Raw genomic sequence first — 20806 nt, forward strand, 5'->3', positions numbered from 1 at the left:
AAACTGGTTTTTGCTCGAGTAAATACACTTTACTCAAGTAAGTGGGCTTTTCAAAATTGCTACAATATATGCCATTGAATTGTCCATAGGATTTACTCAAGTAAGTGCACTTTACTCGAGTAAATAGCTTTTGAAAATTGCTACGATAGTATGTCACATTTACATGCGTAACTCCTTTGAAAATGACCCCCTGTGTGCGTAAATACTTAGGGGCGGATTTTCAAAGGGTTACACACGTATATTACATGCGTAACCCCGAAAACCCACTCCTGCATGCGCCAAGCCTATTTTGCATAGGCTCGGCGATGCGAACAAGTCCCCTTGAAAAAAGGGGTGGGGGTGGTCTGGGGCAGGGGCGTGGCCAGAGGCCTCCGAAGACCTGCTAGGCCGGGGAATCGCGCACCGGCAATTGGCCGGCGCACGCAACCTATGCCTGCCCAGAGGCAGGCACAACTTAAATAATAAAGGTAGGAGGGGGGTTGGTGCGTGGGGTGAAAGGAAAGTTCCCTCCTAGGCCACTTTCAGATTTCGGAGTGGCCTCGGAAGGAATGGGGAAAGCCATCAGGGCTCCCCTAGGGCTCGGCGTGTGCATGTTATAAAATCAGGCGTAGATTAGAAAATCTTGCCCTTAAAGCGCAAACTTCATGTACAGATTCAGCCCGCACATGACCCCACCCAGATCCCGCCCCTTTTAAAAAAAAAGCTTTTTAATTTGTGCACGTACCAGGAGATACGTGCATTCTCATGCGGTTTTTAAAATACGCAAAGTGTAGGAGCTAGGCCAAGTCACATAAGTATCTTCCAGCTTTGGCGTGCATAGTGCTTTTAAAATCTGCTAATTTATTTTTTTCAGCCTGTATCACTTTGAAACTATTGTTTCAAACAGGGAGGATCTTCAATTATTTTGTGCAGTGTGCATGTAGGCAATTCCTAGGAAGATATAAAACTCTATTGCTGGACATGGAGCTGCACAAAGAAATCTACCATTTTAACAGGTAGGAGTCTATGGATGTAATTTTGAAATACTGCACATAAGGAAGCCAGCAAGTATACACATCAGTTAAATCAATTTTTAAAAGGTACTTGCGCACATATGTCTGCTTTGCACACTATACCATGGAATTTACACAGCTGGATCTGGGGTTATATAGCCTCTGTACACAAATACACAGGACTAATTTTCAAAGAAACCATTGAAATTAGGTGGAAGATACACACATAATTTAGTCCAAGTTACAAAGTGGACTTACTTGCATCGGTCCGCTTTGAAAGATTAACGCATTAAATGTACCCACATACAATTACAATTTTTTGAGGAAAAGTTTCAGAATATTTTATGCACATCCTTTTGAAAACAGTGAAGTATACACATAAGTGCAAATCCCTCCCCAACTCCACTCTTGGGCAGCTGGAGATGAGGCAAGGCTGGGGGATGCCGCGCATGTTATAAATATCCGGATCGGCGCACACAAGGGGGGGGGGGTATAATTTAACAAATTTGCGTGGTGACGCATCATCTGGCTTCTCCAGTTCCCTCACAGTCTGCTCCAATTAAGGAATGGACTGGGAGAGAATTTCCCAACCCCCTACCCTAACCTCACTTCCCCTACCTACCCTCCCCCTATCCCTATCTTAGCCACCCCCCATTTTTTAGCTTACATTTTGCTCCTGCAAAGGCTGCTGTACCGGGAACCTGTAGTCCTACCATGCCCCCTGGACCACCCCCTTTTAAGGCCCCGGTACTTACACGCATCCTGGGGTTTACGTGCGTGACCGGGCCCGTTTGAAAATTAGCCCCGCATGTGTAAGGCCTGGCCATGCGTGTAAACCACGGGATTTACACATGCCAAGGTTTTAAAATCCGGCCTTACGCCAATTTCGGGCCAAGTTCCTTCCGGAGCTTGAGAATAGAACCGATAGAGTTCGAACTCTAAATAACCTTTATGAAGAAGTAGAGAAGCTAGGTGGGCATTCATACCTCGAAGGCTGTCTGGCTTGCTTGACAGCTTTCATTGTCTTCTTATGCAAGGTAACACATTATGAAAAGGTTGTGAAGAAGATTAACAAGTTCATACAGGGCTTCTATTAACAGATCCTCTTGAAAGCGGACAGAGTTATTGAAATCACCTTCACTTAGTCAGGTTAAACTTACATCAGTGCCGGGGTGGCAGGAGGGGAGGGCACATTCTATAAAAGACCATTTCTGCAGGTAAAACACTGTACTACCTGAGGCAATGCATTTGAAAATTGTCAAATAACGCATAAAAATAGATTATACAGGCATAAATAGCCTGTCTATATGCCCCTGCTATTTTATAAACATCAAAACTGTGCTTATTTTTGGTGTCATTCACACATTTTACTGGTACAAAAAAGGGGTGGTCTAGGGGTGGTCTAGGTGGGGGGTCAAGAAATACGCGTGGTAGTTGCTATTTTCTAAGAGATTTATGTGCATACAGTAGCCAACTTGTTTGTGTGCATTCAACTTGTATTGGTAATCCGCAACATATAGGGCCATATTCTTTGTATTCATGGGGAAGCGAAACGTATCGTGATTTCCCACAAATACAACGTATCTTCGCCGAATTATTCGGCCATCTAAAGGAGCGAATTTAAACAAAACCCACACCCTCCTGACCCCCCCTCCCCCCAAGACTTACCAAAATTCCCTAGTGGTCCAGCAGGGGGTCCGGGAGCCATCTCCTGCACTCATGCCCTCGACTGCCGGTATTCAAAATGGCGCCGATAGCCTTTGACCTTATTATGTCACAGGGGCTACCAGTGCCATTGGTCAGCCCCTGTCACATGGTAGGAGCAAAGGATTGCCGGCGCCATCTTGTGCTCAGGAAATTAAAAAACAATAGGATAGGAGGAAGAGTACTACTGCAGATTGGTAACTGGTTAAAAAACAGGATCTATGAGAGGCTAATGCTTCACAAAATTGCCAAGGTACGGATTGCTTCTTACTGCACTCCTCTTTTCCAAGACCTTCTATGATTACTCTGGACTCTGTTTCGTCCACGTCAAAGGTTCTACATAAATCTGTTTCTACACTAGTTGATGTTACATCTACTTTATCTTTTCACATCCAAGTCACTGAAACTGAGTTGGGCTCTCATTCTCAAAAAATAGAAAATCTAAGTAAACAATTCAACATGTTCAAGAGACTTTAATTATGATATGTCTCTATTAAGGAAGATGGAAAATATTGAAAATTCTCTTAGATATTTGAATCTCAGAATTTTGAATTTTCCCCATTCAAATGTAATCTCAGATATTGATAAATTTAAAAAACATATATCAGAAGTTCTCAAAATACCTGCAGATGTTACATCTACTTTAAGCATATATGATAAAGTCTACAAAAGGTAATATTTCTGGTCAACCTCAATACTTGGATACTAATTGGACTCAACTACTGGAATCATCAACATAAGAGGTCATTTCTCAATGTGGGACTTTATTCATTTCCTTTGTTTTTGCTCAATATAGAGATTTTGTTCTTAGATTTTTTATTTTTTTTTTTTACATACAGTGTCTTCCTTTTATGGTCATCGAGTCTGGATTTACCTTATTACTCTTACTATTCAAAAACAGTGTAAAAAATGTCTTGATATGCACTCAGATTCTGGCAATAGGCATGATATTTATTCTTAATATCCCTGAAAATGCATGATTTCCCATTTTGGATCTAGATTTGTTTACTTTGATCCTGCTCATTTGCGTCTTTACCTTGATACACATCCCCAAGCCATTTTTGCTTAGCTTTGTCTTATCTCATCGGGGTATTACATTTCTCAGTGCTTGTCTCTCCTTTTCTTATTATTTCTGTACTATACTGTACTGCACTTGTGATGTAGAGTAATGTCACAGGTCAAGATGTGGGGGTTAGGGGTGGATGGGCAATAAATAGGCTGTGAGAGTAGAAGGCAAGTTGGACCTGTTATTGTTCAGTATATAGTGCTGTTATGGTCGCCCTACCTCACATTAGACATAGTGGAACTAGAATAGGTGCAGAGTAGAGCAACAAAAATGATAAAGGGGATGAAAGAGCTCTTCTGTGATGAGAGGTTGCACAGGCTAGGACTCTTCAGCTTGGACAGGAAAAACTAGGGAAGTAAGAAGCCCAAACCTATTGGTTCGGGCTTCGTTTCTGGCCCACCACAGGAAGTTTCGTATTCCCCACGGTTCGGGCCTTTAAAATTCGGGGAGACCTGAATTTTGTTTTAGTGCGCACTAAACCCAAAAACATTTTTCATGAAAATCGTGAACAATTCCTTCAGGTTTTGGGCTCCCCAAACAAGGACGAATGCACATCCCTAGAAAAAACTGAGAGGGCATATGTTCAAGGCAACTAGCAAAGAGGGAATAAAAGAAGCTTGGACAAGTTCTTAGAGGAAAAGCTCATAACACATTATTAGCCAGATAAATTAAAGAAAACTACTGCTATCCCAGGAAGTGAGTAACAGGAAATATATTCACTTTATGGGATCTGCCAGTTGCTTGCCTCATGGTTTGGCCATTGTTGGAGATAGGATACTGGATTCAATCGACTTTGGCCTGACACAGCATGGCATTTCTTATGCTCACTGCCACTGGGTATGGGAGGAAGAGGAGAGGAAAGAGGAAGATACTGGGCAGAAGTGAATGTCAAAATCATTTTTATTATTTGAAGAATTTCTCTTTTCTGTTGATATTCCCCCTTGCCCAGTACCTCCCTCTCTACTCTCCCACCCATGCTAAAATGAGATATGGGAATGCGCTGGCTGGTTTCTCTGGAGAATAGTCAGAGTTATGGAGCAGCTTTTGTACAAACCCTGAGGGGGACCCTCTGCTTCTGCTCAGCTCCCTGCCCCCCTCACTGGTTTGAAAGGTTCAATGTGGCCCTTGATCCAAAAATTCTGAAGACCCCTGGTCTAGGTTTTATTAGTCTAGGTGTCCAGAAATAGAACTGTATGCATCTGACTTTTTTCCACACCCTAGCTCCACCTTCATAGTAGCACACTTTTTAGGGAACTAAATTTAGGTACGTAGTGAAAGCAGGTACTTAAATTTAGGGCTCAAGTCTAGTCAGTTTTCAAAAGGGCCATTTTAAGAACCTAACTCCCTAAATGACCAGGCTAAACCTTTTTAGTTATTTTTCCCACTGATTTTCTCCTGTTTTTGTTCATTTTAACAAACACTGATAAACTCCTAGCAAAATACAATAAAAACAGAAAGCAAAGGTCCCTAGATATACAGAAACATCTAGCATGGCCCAACAGCTTTCAATTTTAAGTAGGACAGAATTTTTGTCATTATTTCTACTAATTTATGTAAAATCTATTGTAGAATTGTGCAGCCAAAAAATGTGTTTTGATTCAGGTGGTAGGGGTTCATTTTTATGTAAAAAGCCATTTAATGCATATTAAATCATTTAGGAGTGCACTAAATGGGCTTTATGCACACATTTAATTGTATACATGAATAATCGATAGTGTATGCGTATATTTCATTCTGTGCACACAAAATTAAATGAAGCAAATATCATCATATCCCTAGTCTATAGCATTACTATACAAATGCAGTACTGTACAAATACATCTAATTAGATGTCAACATTAAATCAAATAGACACAGTTAAAACCTTTTTTTTCTTATTGGAAAACTTCTTTAGTATGCTGCTGTTTAGAGATTTGAAGGTGTCTTCAGTAGAAATTGAAGAACAGTAAATTAAGTTACAATCTCATTCTTATCTGAGTTAAAAACTATTGCTTAACATACTGTACACTCCCATCTCTAAGATCTTAGCCAACACAAAACAAGGCATCTTTCAGTTCATTGATTAATTCATTACTGCTATGTACACTGCCAAAATGGAAAACGAAGGATGTAACAACCTAAAGTCATAAAGGAGTTGAAGTCTTGTCTGCTTGTCCATCTTTCATTTCATACCAGAGCTCTCCAAAAGATTAATGAACAGCACAGTTCACCAATTAAACATAATAAGACGTGTTAGTGTGGCTTAAATACACTGAATACTCTCTCTCTTAAATCTTTTCTTTTTTTCTTTAACGCACAGCCGTACATCATGCCAGAAAGCTGCTTGTGAGTAGAGTGGCCGAGCACCAGCCCTCAGCATGACAGGTTAATTATGAAAGCATGTAAAAGACATAGGAATTAGTCAGCTGTCCTTGGTGGATTGACAGCAGAAAGCAAGTTCTCTACACTTCAAAAGTCACTAACTAATTAAAAAACAGTGTTTCAATTTTGAGTTGCATATGTAACAGTAGGCAAGTTCGCTGCATGCTTTGTACTTTCTATAACTGCATTGGGTTCTTAATTACCTTTTGTATTCATAATACAGCAATCAATCTAGAGATGGCTCAAGGCTAAGAATGAAAAGCTAAATAAATGATGTTCAGTTAAGCTTGGGTTCTGGCACTTCTAGCCATCTGGAACAGTTGATAAAAGGATGATTTTACAAACTTGGGGGGGGGGGGGGGGGTGGCGGTCATTTACTGAACTACAGTATTGTATCCTGGAGGAGGAAACTATTGTGGGGTTTACTAAGCTGTGGTACTCAATACTACAGCTAAGGAAACCATGTGGTATTCTCACCGGTGGTAAAATACCATGGGGGGAAAATACTGTAGGTTAGTAAAGCCCACTGATATCACACAATGCCAGCCTCTCAGCCCGAGGTCGTCATCATGTTAAGGGGCCAGAGCAGCCCATGAGCCCAGTATAGGGTAAAAAAAATGTAATGCCTGCTTTGGACCAGAATCCCCATGCTAACCAGCCTGAAATGAAAGGAGCGGTTAGCATAGAGAGTTTCTTCTTCAAAAATCCCCCATGAAGAATGATCAGACTTCCTTTGCCCTGTGCGATCACAAGTTTTCTTCCACTATACCCTGCCTTAACAATATAATGTTAAATTTGGTTCATTTGTTTCATTTTGGAGAAGGGGGTGGGGTTTTTCAGTTTGTTTCATTTAATGTTTGCTTACTATACTAAAAAAAAAAAAAAAAAGCATTAAACCCCCAAAATACACCCCCTAAAAAAATGAATCAAGATGTGCCTCCTGCCCTGCTATCCTCACAAAACCAAGTCTTGGGGCCTTCACGGCCTCTCTGAGCTTCTTCCCTTCACTTGTATGGCCATTCAACATGGTGCTGACTCATGATGAGAGAGGCACTGAAGCCACGTCAGTTTGGCACCTCTCTCAGGTATGACCAGTGCCATGTAACATGGCACCAGCTGCACCTGAGGGAAATGCCAGTAACATAACTTTGGTGCCACTCAGGAGGGCCAGCACCACCATTTTTTAAAGAAAGAAGAGAGAGCGGTAGCTAGTTGGCATCGCTCCTGCACATTCCAATGCTGCCTCCATCGCTAGGCATCCAAAAGGAATGCAGTGATAGGGAAAGACCCCAGCCCTGATGGTTGTTGAAGAGGGCAGGAGGGGAGTCAGAGGGACCTGACTAAAGCCTGGCTGGGTCCAACTAAGCCCAGCTGGGTAGACCCAGGACCTGCTCAGTTTTGCTGATGGGACTAGGCTCACAATGACCTGGGAAGACCCTGGCTTGCCTGGCCCTCAAGGCTTGCTGTGGGGTAAGGAAATGGGAGGCCCTTTTTCCCTCCCTCCCACTCCAAAAACGATAATATCTGAACATTTTTAGGTAGCTTTATGAATGGCTATTTTTGGTTCATTCCATTTGGAACAAACCAAAACAAATAAAAAAATGGCCTTATTTGTTGATTTTTCAGCCTTTATTTGAAATTAATGAACATATCTTGCCTCATCATGGGTTCCTCTAGATCTAATTATAAAATAGAGGGTTAAAAATTGGTTATTTGCTGATGTCTGGGCAGAGAAATATTTTAATTTAGATTTAATATTCCATGTCTTGGAAGTTATCTTGGTGATTCATGCCTAAAGGTGTACATTGGACCTACAGTGGAAGGGCAATCATCCAATTTAACTGCAGTAGTTAAGCACTGACCCATAAATGTTAGTGCCCTTATTCATTTAATTTTATAGAATTTAGCATGTGCCCTTTTATCCAAAGAAACTGTGGAAAAGGTACAAAGTAACATCAGCAATATGAGACAATACAACAAATAACAGTAAAGTACATCATAAAACATTAAAAACCAAACAAACAAGAGAAGGAAAAAACAATGACACAAATGTACAGAAAGACTTCAGAAAAAATAAATGTCTTAAGCAGTTTCCTAAAGTGCAAATAACTGGTTGCCAGATAAGCCTCAAAAAGCAAACTGTTCCAGACATAAAGGGCAATACAAAAAAAGCACATTTTCTAGTACATACCAGCTGGATCTTTGTAAAGGAGGGCTTCTCTGAGAGAGCACCTGTGATGAACAATGCAAATGTGCAGTAGTGTAAAATCCAAAGAGGGAGGGGCAGTATTTTTCTGCATACAGGGTGTAAGGGTGGCCAAGCAGCTTCACTCTCCTGGAGTCAGAAAACATGCTAATTCCAGCCTTTTAAATGCAAAAAAACTTTTATTTAGAGTTATAGCACTTCAGCACAAGAATGATTGCCTACCTTTGCAGTATAGTTCTACTCCCTGGGCTTTGAGTCAGCAGCCTCTCCTGGAAATGTAGGGGCCTCTCAAACACACCTGGGCGTATCCTCTTATACTCCTCAGCTGGTCCCGCCCTCCGGATTCTGCCCTGCCTCGCAGAGTTCCGCACACAGAGCTCTCTCCCTCTGTGGGAGTTAAGGTAGATGAGGCATCTAACCTGGTCCAGCACAAACAAAATGGGGGGAAACAGGGTCACTCTGTTACAACTGGGTTATGTTTAATACTGTTTTATATTTCTATCTTGAATTTTTGTATTTCTAAATTTTTTTTTTGTTGCACACCACTCTGGGAATTCTGTGCTCTTATTTATATAAATGATAAATTAAATGAAAATAAGCAACAACCCCGTCCTGAAAGGCTGTGAATATCTGACAAGCGATCTTAAATCTTAAATGAGATGACACAGGCACCCAAAGCCATTTGGCAAGAAGCGGGGACATAAATTATCTCTAATTGCAGACCATAACAATGCCAGCAGCAGCACTTTGAATTAAATGGAAACAGTAAATATATTCAGATGGTAACTCAATCAAAAGGGAAATCTAAAACTCAAATCTAGTAGTAATGCATGGACTCCTTTGATAAAATCCACTTTAGGCAGGAAGGTGTGAAGCTATTTAAGGAAGGTGCAAGAGGATAGAGCAGAGCTTACAGGCCTGCCTGTTCTGTGGAACCAGAAACCGAGAGCTCCATGTTAGAACCCTGAGATTGTGAACCTGGTTTTGCACTCATATGGCTACTGCATCAAAAGGAAAAACATGAGTTAGGTCCAGCGTTCCTGCTTTAGAGAGTTTGATGACCCCCAGTTTTCATCTGAATATAATTAAAACAAAAAAAAAAAAAAACCTTATGCGAGGAGAGTGAATTTGGTGTAAGCTTGTGACTCAGAAGAGAAGCATGGAGTTGCCAAGGCCACTCAGCTTGGATCACTTCCTCATTTTTGGCTTGAGTCAGTGAAAACCAGGGAAATCCTTGCCATCTGGGAGTTGTTTGATAGAATGTGGGAGGTGAGGCTAGAGGTCGCATGCCAGTTTCTGCAGACAGGTGCTTGAGTCACTAAATCTGCAATCACATGTAGGGCACAAGTGGCACCATGGTTCAGTATTTTCGCAGATGCTAAACACTGCATGTACAGGGAGACTGGATAATTCTTTCAATCCTATAGACAATTCTTTTATTGCAGGGATAGGACAGTGTAGGGAAGCCTCCAATGCTATTACTTATTCTGGTCTAACAGTTTCCTTTGCTGTCAATCCATTACATTTGAAGTGTTAAAAAGCACAATAATAAAAGGGTGGCTAGTATACAAGAGCAATGGAGGAAAACAGAGTGGGAAACCAGCTGGATGGGGGATTTCCCCTGCAGGACTAGGGCCAGACTCTAAGCCACAGCCAAACAGGATCTTATGCCTGACTAACCACCTCCTCCTTGTGTTGAGCCTGCAGTTTCTGGTGGCTGGCAGGTCTTTGGCTTCAACTGGAGACAAGCTGAGTCTAGAGGCAGGGCAGGTGCTGGAGACAAGGCAGGCATAGGCAATGAGACAGGTACTGGAGGCACTGGAGGTAAAGGCAGGGCTGGAGACAGGACTGGAACAGGAGGCAAGGCATGGCCTGAAGACAGAACTGGATTGGAGACATGGCTAGAACTGGAGATAAGGGCTGGAGAGGGAGACACAGCAGGCCCATTGGGAACTGGGGCAACAGGGAGGACGACAGGATAAGAGAAGGATATGGCAGGACTAGACAAGACAAGGAAATACAGAAGGCCTGAAAGCCCAAGCAAAGCTCAGCAGGACAAGAAGGTTCAAAGCCACAAGGTAGGATGAGAAGGCTAGAAAGGCCACAAACAAGACAAAAGGCCAAGGAGGGCATAACGCAAGGCAGAAGGCTACAAGCAAGGCAGAGGGTCACAGGACAAGGCAGAAGACCACAAGGGGCCAAAGGATAAGGCAGAAAGCCTCACTACAAAAAAGCAAGACAAGGTGAACCAATGCTAAGAGTGAAAGTGACTCAAAGAGGCACCAAGTTCTGGGAAAGGCAGGACTAAATAGGGCTGACTCTGCTGCATCATGGTAGCATCAAGGAGATGGGTGGCTCCAGGAAACAGTGTGACTGGCGGAGAAGCTGCCTACTAGCCAGGATCATGATAGATGGGATCACACCATAAAAAAAACCAAAAAAACATCAGTGGTTTCTGGTAGGGCCTAGAAAAAAGAGCTTGCTGTCCTCCCTTGTGGACTGGTGTGATATGCTGCAGTGCTTCCTTAGCCAATCTATTTGTTTAGGAAAAGGGAAGGAGTCCTCACTGGAAGAAGAAACCTAGGAACAGCTAGCTAATTCACTGCTGCATCTGGATTACAGAATCCTTAATGAGAAACTGCAGGCACAGTGCACTGTTGGGAAGGGCCGCTATCAAGTCAGATTTTTGTTTGCTCCCAGATCATCGCACCATGTTTTTATATTAGTACCTTAGGTAATATCCAGAGTTAGAGAACTCAGAAATATGCTTTTCTTTAATTCCTTGCACATGCTGTCTGCTGCTACTACAGGGGCCTGAAATCAACACCAATATAAGGAAGCATCCATGTCTTTTGGAGAAATACCTTGCGATTACAATCTAGATGTCCCCATAGCAGGCATTGCCAATATCAAGCAGGAACCTAGATCTAATTCAATGAACAGGCTGGGTGATTCAACTTTGGAGTTTATTTCCAAGGAGTCTACGGCATTGCTGCTTGACCTTGGTCTGGAATTTAGTCCGACATTACCATGAATATCACCTTCCCAGAACTATTCCTATCATCAGTGGATATAACCATAGGGAGAATACAACTCATGATAGGAAAGCAATCTTCTGCTTCTATAACAGAAGGGTCTATGAAGTTATCAACCGGCAAACAGCTAAGCATATGTGGGCCTGAGAGCTATTACAGGAGTTTGTCTTGTTATGCTGGCAGCTTAATTGAACAGAGTGGGAACAAAAAATGTATTACCCTAGAAAGAAGTCTCAATTTTTTTTGTGTTAGTGGGTTTTTTTTTAATCTGCAGTTTTTTGTATTGGAATTTCACAATATAACCCAAACCAACCCACAAACATATCCAAAAGCCCGGACAGGCAGAGATGATAAAATATCCCAATGTAAGTGGTTGCTGTAGAGGGAGATGATTCCAGAAGCAGAGTCCTTGGGATAAAGGCACCAGAAGTGCTGCGGTGAATTGGAACCTGCCTGCCTGTAAGCCACTTCAGCAGTGAGGGTGGCTTCAGCAACGGATGGTGCTTGACCCAATGGCTAAGGGTAGTCTAGAGATTTGCATTTATTTGAAACTAATGAATAAACCATAACGAATGTGCTCACACAAATTTCATTTATGCCCTTCCCCCCTGATACAAATATACAAATGGAGGGGATCCCACAAATGAAACAAATATTCTTTATCCCAACCACTTATGTTTCCCATTCATTTTAATGGCCCATTGAAGTCTATGGCTGTGTAATGAAGAGTAAATAAAACAACTGGTAATTTTAGCAACCAACTGTTGCCTGTGTGACCTCACCACTATGTCAGAGCCAAGGCAAGGAATCTGCACAGAAGACGCATCATGGAGGAAAATCATTTTAGTGGCTATCTGCATCAAGTGACGCTGACCTACTCCTATTGTAAAGTCCAAGTATGTGCAGGAAGCAATCTGTATTTCCTCTCTAGCTTTTGTCAGAGAAGGAAGTAAAGGAGAAGTTCTCAGAGTTAAAAAAAAAAAAAAAAAAAAAAAAACTTACCTTTTTTATTTGACACTGTCAAAGGGCTCCTTCTACTCTTCTCTGAGTTGCAAAAGTTTCATTCACTGTGCCAGGAAGAGAGGCAGTGCACTGCTGCTGACTTTGCTTTTTCTTTTTACTGAGGGAGGGTCAAGGTGGGAGATAATGGGGAGATTGAAGTTGTGGTAAGATTAGTGATTTTTATCTCTCTCTAGAGCACAGCACACTCAGAGACTGAAGAGAAGAATCCTACCAGGCTGCCAGGCTGTCAGTGTTTAGCAGTTTTTTTGTGTGTGGAGTTAGTCTACACCCATCACTGCACATATACACTGTGTACTAGTGTGTGTTTGTGTGTGTGTGAATGCGTGTATGTATGTGTATGTGCATCACAGTTCTCCATACAGTGAGTAATACTGTGAGAGCACAATTAAAGTATCAGTAAATTAATTTATCATTTCAAAACACCAGTAGGCAGTACATTTCAGCAAATTCTATCATGTCAGGAAAAGAGAGAGGAGGGGGATCTTGGTAGGACTGCCAGCTTAGGTAGAGGCAGCAATAAAAAAGGCAGTCCAACATCTAAATGAAAGAGGGACTCTTTTAGGTCCAGAATGTAAGAAGAAGGCAGCTCAATACAGAAAAAAAATGTTAATTTGGATAGCATATGCCACCAACAATTTTTCATCGCCTACTTGTTTTGGAGCAGAAAGAAATGATGGGAGAGTCATTAGCAGGACAGAGGTAGCAGAAGTGCAATGCCCAAAACCAGCAGTGTGCTCCTCTTTGTTTACTGCTTGTGAGACAATGAAGGCAGCATTTGGAATCTTGTCTGGGATTCTCCGCTTCAGAAGTTATTAGAGAGCTAGTGGCTGAAGAGAATTTGGGAAGTTAATCAGTAGTGTCTTAGCCTCCAGTTCAGTGATAGGCGAGAGAGAGAGGATACTAACAACATTGAGAAAGAACAACAAGTGCAGATAGAGAGAATGAGCAAGGACCCTGCCATTTTTCCTCAGGGTCTACCCTCAACCTCAACTCCAATGCCAACAACAGCTTCCAAAGATATAAAGAAAAGACTGTGGATGAAATCCCTGACCTAGAAGCACTTTAAAGTGAGGGAGGACCCAAGATTCGCTCCGTGCATTCACTACAGGAAGTACATCAGTCGAGGGAAGTGGGGCATTTGACAAATGCTGGTAATGCTGCACCAACTACAGAAGCAGCACCTGTTAGTATTGGCCAACTCTGGAGCCTCAGCCTGGATCCAGGCCTGCTCTTGCACACTGAGCTAAGGATTTCAATGTATGGATCACAATGACTCCAACATTATTTTCCTGGGTGGTGACTTTTAATCCAGAACCTAGCACTGTGTACCTATAGTTATTTTTCCTATGTGCATCATTTTGCTCTTATCCACATAAAATGTAATCTCCCTTTTATATGCCCAATCCCCAGTCTCACCACATTTTACATACTTACCCCGAACAAGGTAACTATCAGAATTATCCTCATGATTTTGTTAACTAAAATGTAAGGCTTTCAAAGTATGAGTAGCTGAAACCTGGCAAAATTTACTCACAAAGCTTTCTTGAATTCACTTCCAGTCAGTTGTTAGGGACAGCTTTGCTTCCCTTTAAGACTTATGAAAATACCATTTTATTGGCCAGCCCAGAGGCTCAACGCCTTTGTACTTATGTACTGGTGTGCCTGGTTGCTATATATTGATAATACATTAACCAAAGGTCTCATAAAGAGCACCACTAATGGTATCAGTGGGAACAATGACTGTTGAATTCCCTCTCCCAACTTGCTCATTAGAAAGCAAAATAACATGGATCCAAAGTGGTGCATAGGACAGTAACTTAAAATGATCACAGCTGTTGTATCCAAGGCAGGATCCTTTTATTGAGGTACATCTTTATATAGTACATGACATTCTTACTGCTAGGTCAAGAATAGCACCCAAAAAAAAAAAAAAGGCTTGTGTCAAATTTACATGACATTGCACTTTTGTTATATCTAGTCCAACCTGCTTAGGAGATTCCAATTCATAGAAACCTGACAGCAGAAAAAAAGATCATATCGCCTAACTTGTCTGCACATGCTTTAAATATTGTTAATATCCATTTGAATATTGTTAATGTCAAAAATAGAGTTTTTCCATTCCTCAGGCACCAGCTCGTTTGTTTAATCTTTCATGGAATGTTGCATATTTTAGTGGCAACAGAGCAAGACAATCACATCTGGAGGAAAAGGAAAATTCCATGACAGAAAGTTGGTTTGGGGGTGGGGATATCCAAATCAAGACTGCTCTGTTTCGTTAACAATCTTCTCTTTTTTCGCCAGAGGCAAAATGGAAAGATAAAGATGCAAAAAGAAGAGCAATCTATTATTAGTGATGCTGCCAACCATCCTCATTTCATTTTGGCTGGTGTTCTTTGGCTGGTGTTCTTTTTTTAGTGGTAACAGAGCAGTAGAAAATGCAAACACATCGCCTAATTACCTTAATTATGGTAGGTGATGTAAGAAATCTAAATATTTTCCATTCTGACTAAACTTTTTACATATCTTAAAGGTAATGAGTGGGAAAATCATGTTTTAATACAAGGTAGTGAACACAAAAAAAGGGAAATGCAACGTAACTTCACTATGTAGATGCCAAAAAATATATGTCACGTTTTATTCTTTTTTGTTTTTACTGTTTTGAATTTTACTTGTTAAATAGTTTATCAAAATGTAAATATTATTATTAATATTAATGCCACATCAGCAAGCCTGTCAGCGTTTTTCTGCAATTAAGTCAGAGACCGCCCGGTAGGGATGTGCAGAGGGACACCATACGTTGCATTCGTGATTCAGATTTGTCGGGGAGCAGATACGTTGCATTCGGCCGTATGGCGCCCCGATGCATTAATACGGCGATTTCTATTCGTGTGCCAGCTAAAATTCAAATTAACTACAACCCCCCCACCCTCCTGACCCCCCCCCAAGACTTACCAAAACTCCCTGGTGGTCCAGCGGGGGGTCCGGGAGCCATCCCCTGCACTCACAGCCTCGGTGCCGGTTTCATCATGGCACCGATAGCCTTTGTCACAGGGGCTACCGGTGCCATTGGTCAGCCCCTGTCACATGGTTATCGGCGCCATCTTGTGCTCCTACCATGTGACAGGGGCTGACCAATGGCACCGGTAGCCCCTGTGACATAGTATGGGCAAAGGCTATTGGCGCCATTTTGAGTAGTGGCATCGGATGGCCGGAGTGCAGGAGCTCGCTCCGAGACCCCCAGGGACTTTTGGCCAGCTTGGGGGGCCTCCTGACCCCCACAAGACTTGCCAAAAGTCCAGTGGGGGTCCGGGAGCGACCTCCTGCACACAGGCCGTCCGATGCCAGTACTCAAAATGGCGCCGATCGCCTTTGCCCTCACTATGTCATAGGTACCGACGGTCGGCCCCTGTGACATAGTGAGGGCAAAGGCGATCGGCGCCATTTTGAATACTGGCAGCAGATCGCCTTTGCCCTCACTATGTCACAGAGGCCGACCATCGGTACCTGTGACATATTGAGGGCAAAGGCGATCGACGCCATTTTGAGTACTGGCATCGGACGGCCGGCGTGCAGGAGGTCGTTCCCGGACCCCCGCTGGACTTTTGGCAAGTCTTGTGGGGGTCAGGAGGCCCCCCCAAGCTGGCCAAAAGTCCCTGGGGGTCCAACGGGGGTCCTGGAGCGACCTCCTGCACTCCGGCCATCCGATGCCACTACTCAAAATGGCGCCGATAGCCTTTGCCCATACTATCTCACAGGGGCTACCGGTGCCATTGGTCAGCCCCTTTCACGTGGTAGGAGCACAAGATGGCACCGATGGCCATGTGACAGGGGCTGACCAATGGCACCAGTAGCCCCTGTGACAAAGGCTATCGGTGCCATGATGAAACCGGCACCAAGGGTGTGAGTTTAGGGGATGGTTCCCGGACCCCCCGCTGGACCACCATGGAGTTTTGGTAAGTCTTTGGGGGGGGGTTCAGGAGGGTGGGGGGTTTGTTTATATTTTTATTTAGGTGGCCGTATAATTCGGGGGAAGATTCATGTATTCGTAGGGAATCGTGATACGTTTCGCTTCCCCACGAATACTACAAATAGTGCAATATACGTTGCGGATCGCCAATACGGCGAAAACAAATTCACACCCCTACAGCCCGGTCTATTCAATCATTTGCAGCTTTTGATGGTGTCAATCATACCTCCCCACAGTCTTTGAAAAAAAATCTTAAGGCATTAAATATCTCAGTGGAGGAAAACTACGAGAGTTGAATATCCAGAACACCTGTCTAAGTTAGCTCACAGCCGAAGTTTCGCTTTGCCCACTTCATCAGGAGGCTAAGTATATCATCTTACAATTGGATATTCGTTTTACCTCCTTTCATCTTCCAACATGGGACGGTATATCTCCCGCTTATTTTTCAAAAAGGAACAGAAAAGTAAGCGAAACAGAGCAATCTTGATTTGGATATCCCTACCCCCAAGCCAACATTCTGTCATGGAACTTTCCTTTTCCACCAGATGTGATTGTCTTGCTCTGTTGCCACTAAAATATGCAACATTCCACTGATGAAGCGGGTAACACGAAACTTGGGCCGTGAGCTAACTTAGGCCTGGATTTTCTAAGGTCACAGACCTTAGAAAATCCAGCAGTAATGGGGGGGCGGGCCTGCATAAGCACCCAATAGCACCATTGTAAAAGGTGGTGCTATTGGGAGCGAAACTGGCGGCGAAAAGGGCCCTTACTTTTTCGCCATCAGTGACGTCCTCATGGTATCTGCCCCGGTGCCGCCTCAACTCCTCCCCTTCTGGTGTGGACGCCGCCCAGAACCCGCCCCGATCTAGGTATCGCACGCAAAAAGTCCCTTTTCGCCTGCGATCCCTTTTGAAAATGACCCCCTTAGATGGGTGTTCTGGATATTCAACTCTCTTAGTTTTCCTCCACTGAGATATTTAATGCCTTAAGATTTTTTTCAAAGACTGTGGGGAGGTATTATTGACATCATCAAAAGCCGCATATGATTGAATAGACCGGGCGGTGTCTGACTTAATTACAGAAACACGCTGACAGGCTTGCTGATGTGGATTAATATTAATAATAATAATATTTACATTTTGATAAACTATTTAAAAAGTAATATTCAAAAAGAAAAAACAAGAATAAAAATGACTTTTTTTTGGCATCTGTATAGTGAAGTTACATTGCATTTCTCTTTTTTTGTGTTCGTTTGCTCAGCATGGGATTTATTCAGCTCTTTTTTTGATTTTAATACAAAGTAGAACATGCATTATGCCAATGGCCAAAAGGGTCTTGATAAATACCAGAACTAGGGTCACATTTCCCTTGTGCTGAAAAATCTTCACTGACCTCATATATTATTTAGGCTACAACGTAAACATTCTTTAAACGTATTCGGGATTTGGCCCGTTCTCATTAAGGAACGGTGTGAATTATTACTACTTGTTATGTCAGCTGAGATCCTCTGAAGAAGTGCTTTTGTGTATCCGGCCTGTGTCAGAGGCCAGGCTGGTGGGTACTAGAGAAAGTGCTTTTTTTAATGTTATGGTCCTACTTTTGAAAATGTGTTTACAATGTTTTACGTACGACGTGCATTTCTTTCAGCAACAATACTGTTGTTAGTGTAATGTATAAATGCCAAAGCAAACAAATAATCGTATAACTGTCTGAGGACATTGAAAAGGGAGCAACTTTAAAAAAATAAATGGCCTGGTGCATTATTGATTATTGAATATATGCTTCCAAAACTGTGCCACCTTTGCTTTGAAAAACTGCACCAATAATGTTGATAGTGGGTAACCTAACACAGCTGTGTTCTAAACAAACTTCCTAGTCTCAAATTAGATATCCTCTTTTGCTTAGAATGTCTAATGGAGGCATTTGTGTCCATAGTGAATTTTTCTAATAGAGTGAGAAACGAGTGGAGCCAAAGCAATCTCTCTTATATAGATTTTGCAATATTCACTTTGCTGTTCCTGCCTTTATCACTGATCGCACTTGGGAAGAGCAGCTCTCCAACAGCTCACCAAAAAGTCTGCAGGCACTTTTTTCCCCTGCAGACTTTAGCTTGGATTTTCAAAGCAGATTTATGCGTAGACATTTGCTTTGAAGATTTGTTGGTGCATGCGGACCCAGTGCTGACATCTCCGCACACAGTTACCCCTACTTGGAAGCAGTGGCAACGTGCGTGTAGATTTGCACGGATGCTTTTAAGTATATGCAGAAATCATTAGGGATGTGAATCGTTTTAGGACGATTAAAATTATCGTCCGATAATTTTAATATCGTCTTAAACCGTTATGGAACACAATACAATAGAGATTCTAACGATTTATCGTTATAAATCGTTAGAATCGTGAGCCGGCACACTAAAACCCCCTAAAACCCACCCCCGACCCTTTAAATTAAATCCCCCACCCTCCCGAACCCCCCCCAAATGACTTAAATAACCTGCGGGTCCAGCGGCGGTCCGGAACGGCAGCGGTCCGGAACGGGCTCCTGCTCCTGAATCTTGTTGTCTTCAGCCGGCGCCATTTTCCAAAATGGCGCCGAAAAAATGGCGGCGGCCATAGACGAACATGATTGGACGGCAGGAGGTCCTTCCGGACCCCCGCTGGACTTTTGGCAAGTCTCGTGGGGGTCAGAAGGCCCCCCACAAGCTGGCCAAAAGTTCCTGGAGGTCCAGCGGGGGTCAGGGAGCGATTTCCCGCCGCGAATCGTTTTCGTACGGAAAATGGCGCCGGCAGGAGATCGACTGCAGGAGGTTGTTCAGCGAGGCGCCGGAACCCTCGCTGAACGACCTCCTGCAGTCAATCTCCTGCCGGCGCCATTTTCCGTACGAAAACGATTTGCGGCGGGAAATCGCTCCCTGACCCCCGCTGGACCTCCAGGAACTTTTGGCCAGCTTGTGGGGGGCCTCCTGACCCCCACGAGACTTGCCAAAAGTCCAGCGGGGGTCCGGAAGGACCTCCTGCCGTCCAATCGTGTTCGTCTATGGCCGCCGCCATTTTTCGGCGCCATTTTGGAAAATGGCGCCGGCTGAAGACAACAAGATTCAGGAGCAGGAGCCCGTTCCGGACCGCTGCCGTTCCGGACCGCCGCTGGACCCGCAGGTTATTTAAGTCATTTGGGGGGGGTTCGGGAGGGTGGGGGATTTAATTTAAAGGGTCGGGGGTGGGTTTTAGGGGGGTTTAATGTGCCGGTTTTGCGATTTTTCGATTTTTCACGATTTTTCACGATTTTTCACGATATTTTACCCCCCCAAACGGCAACAATACGATTCCCTCCCCCTCCCAGCCGAAATCGATCGTTAAGACGATCGAGGACACGATTCACATCCCTAGAAATCATTTCCCGGACCCTGGCTTTGTCCTCTGACACACTTTGTAGTTCCTAAATGTACACTAAAATTACTGTATGTACTTGTACAGGCACAACTCCCCCGGGTAGATTTTAAAAATTAATTTATGTACATAAAACAAGGCATAAATCCTTTTCGAAAATTACCTCCACTATGAAAAATGCATTATAAGGTAATCCTAAAGGACCAAACAAAACCCATTTCTGGCAAATTATTATAAACCCCTTAAAATGAATAAGACAAAGAAGGCTAGATGAACTAAAGGGTTTTTCCTGTTTTCTGACTGAAAAGAAAATCTTTGTCCATCTGGCACATAATGAGATATTTCTATTTTCATACATGGCAGATGTTAATGAATAACCAAGACATTAGTAACTATCATCAGAATGAATTTGTGGTGACCATAATAATTTTATGCCCTTCATTATCCTCTCAGCACTTCTGTCCCCACTTTGTATTTGAATGCAACTAAAGCAGACTTGTTTTCTTGCTTTCTAATTAGATTTGGATTTTAAATGGAATTACTCGCCTTTATCAAATCTGAGCTCCAGGTGAGTTACCAATTCAGGCACTATAGTTGTTTCCCTGCCCAAGAGGACTCACAATCTCAAGTGTGCCCGAGGCAACAGAGGGTGAAGTGGCTTTCTCAGGGTCACAATGAGTGACAGGGGAGGGGGGGTGGGGGAAGCAGAATTCAAACCCTGGCTTCCCTGGGGTCCCTACTGCTCCTCAGAACATTTTATGGAAAAGATGGATTTCTTATGGCATCCTGGATTAAAAAGGAAAACAAATACATTCCATATGTTATAGACTTTTAGTGACGATGAGGTGTCACATTGCTAATTCTTCTGTTTTTTTTAATTAGTGGACATATTACATAAAAACCATGGAATACACTATCTCTGGGTTTTTTCACCTCTGCCACCAGCTAAAAAACATGGGGTTTCCTAATAATGATTTTGTTGTGTTTTCATCCTTGCTATAGACAGTGATTTTAAGTGATGCATAACAAGAATGCGAATGTACTGTTTACTTTGCTGATTTTGAAT

Source organism: Rhinatrema bivittatum, chromosome 1, assembly GCF_901001135.1.
Source record: "Rhinatrema bivittatum chromosome 1, aRhiBiv1.1, whole genome shotgun sequence".
NCBI classification, from domain to species: domain Eukaryota; kingdom Metazoa; phylum Chordata; class Amphibia; order Gymnophiona; family Rhinatrematidae; genus Rhinatrema; species Rhinatrema bivittatum.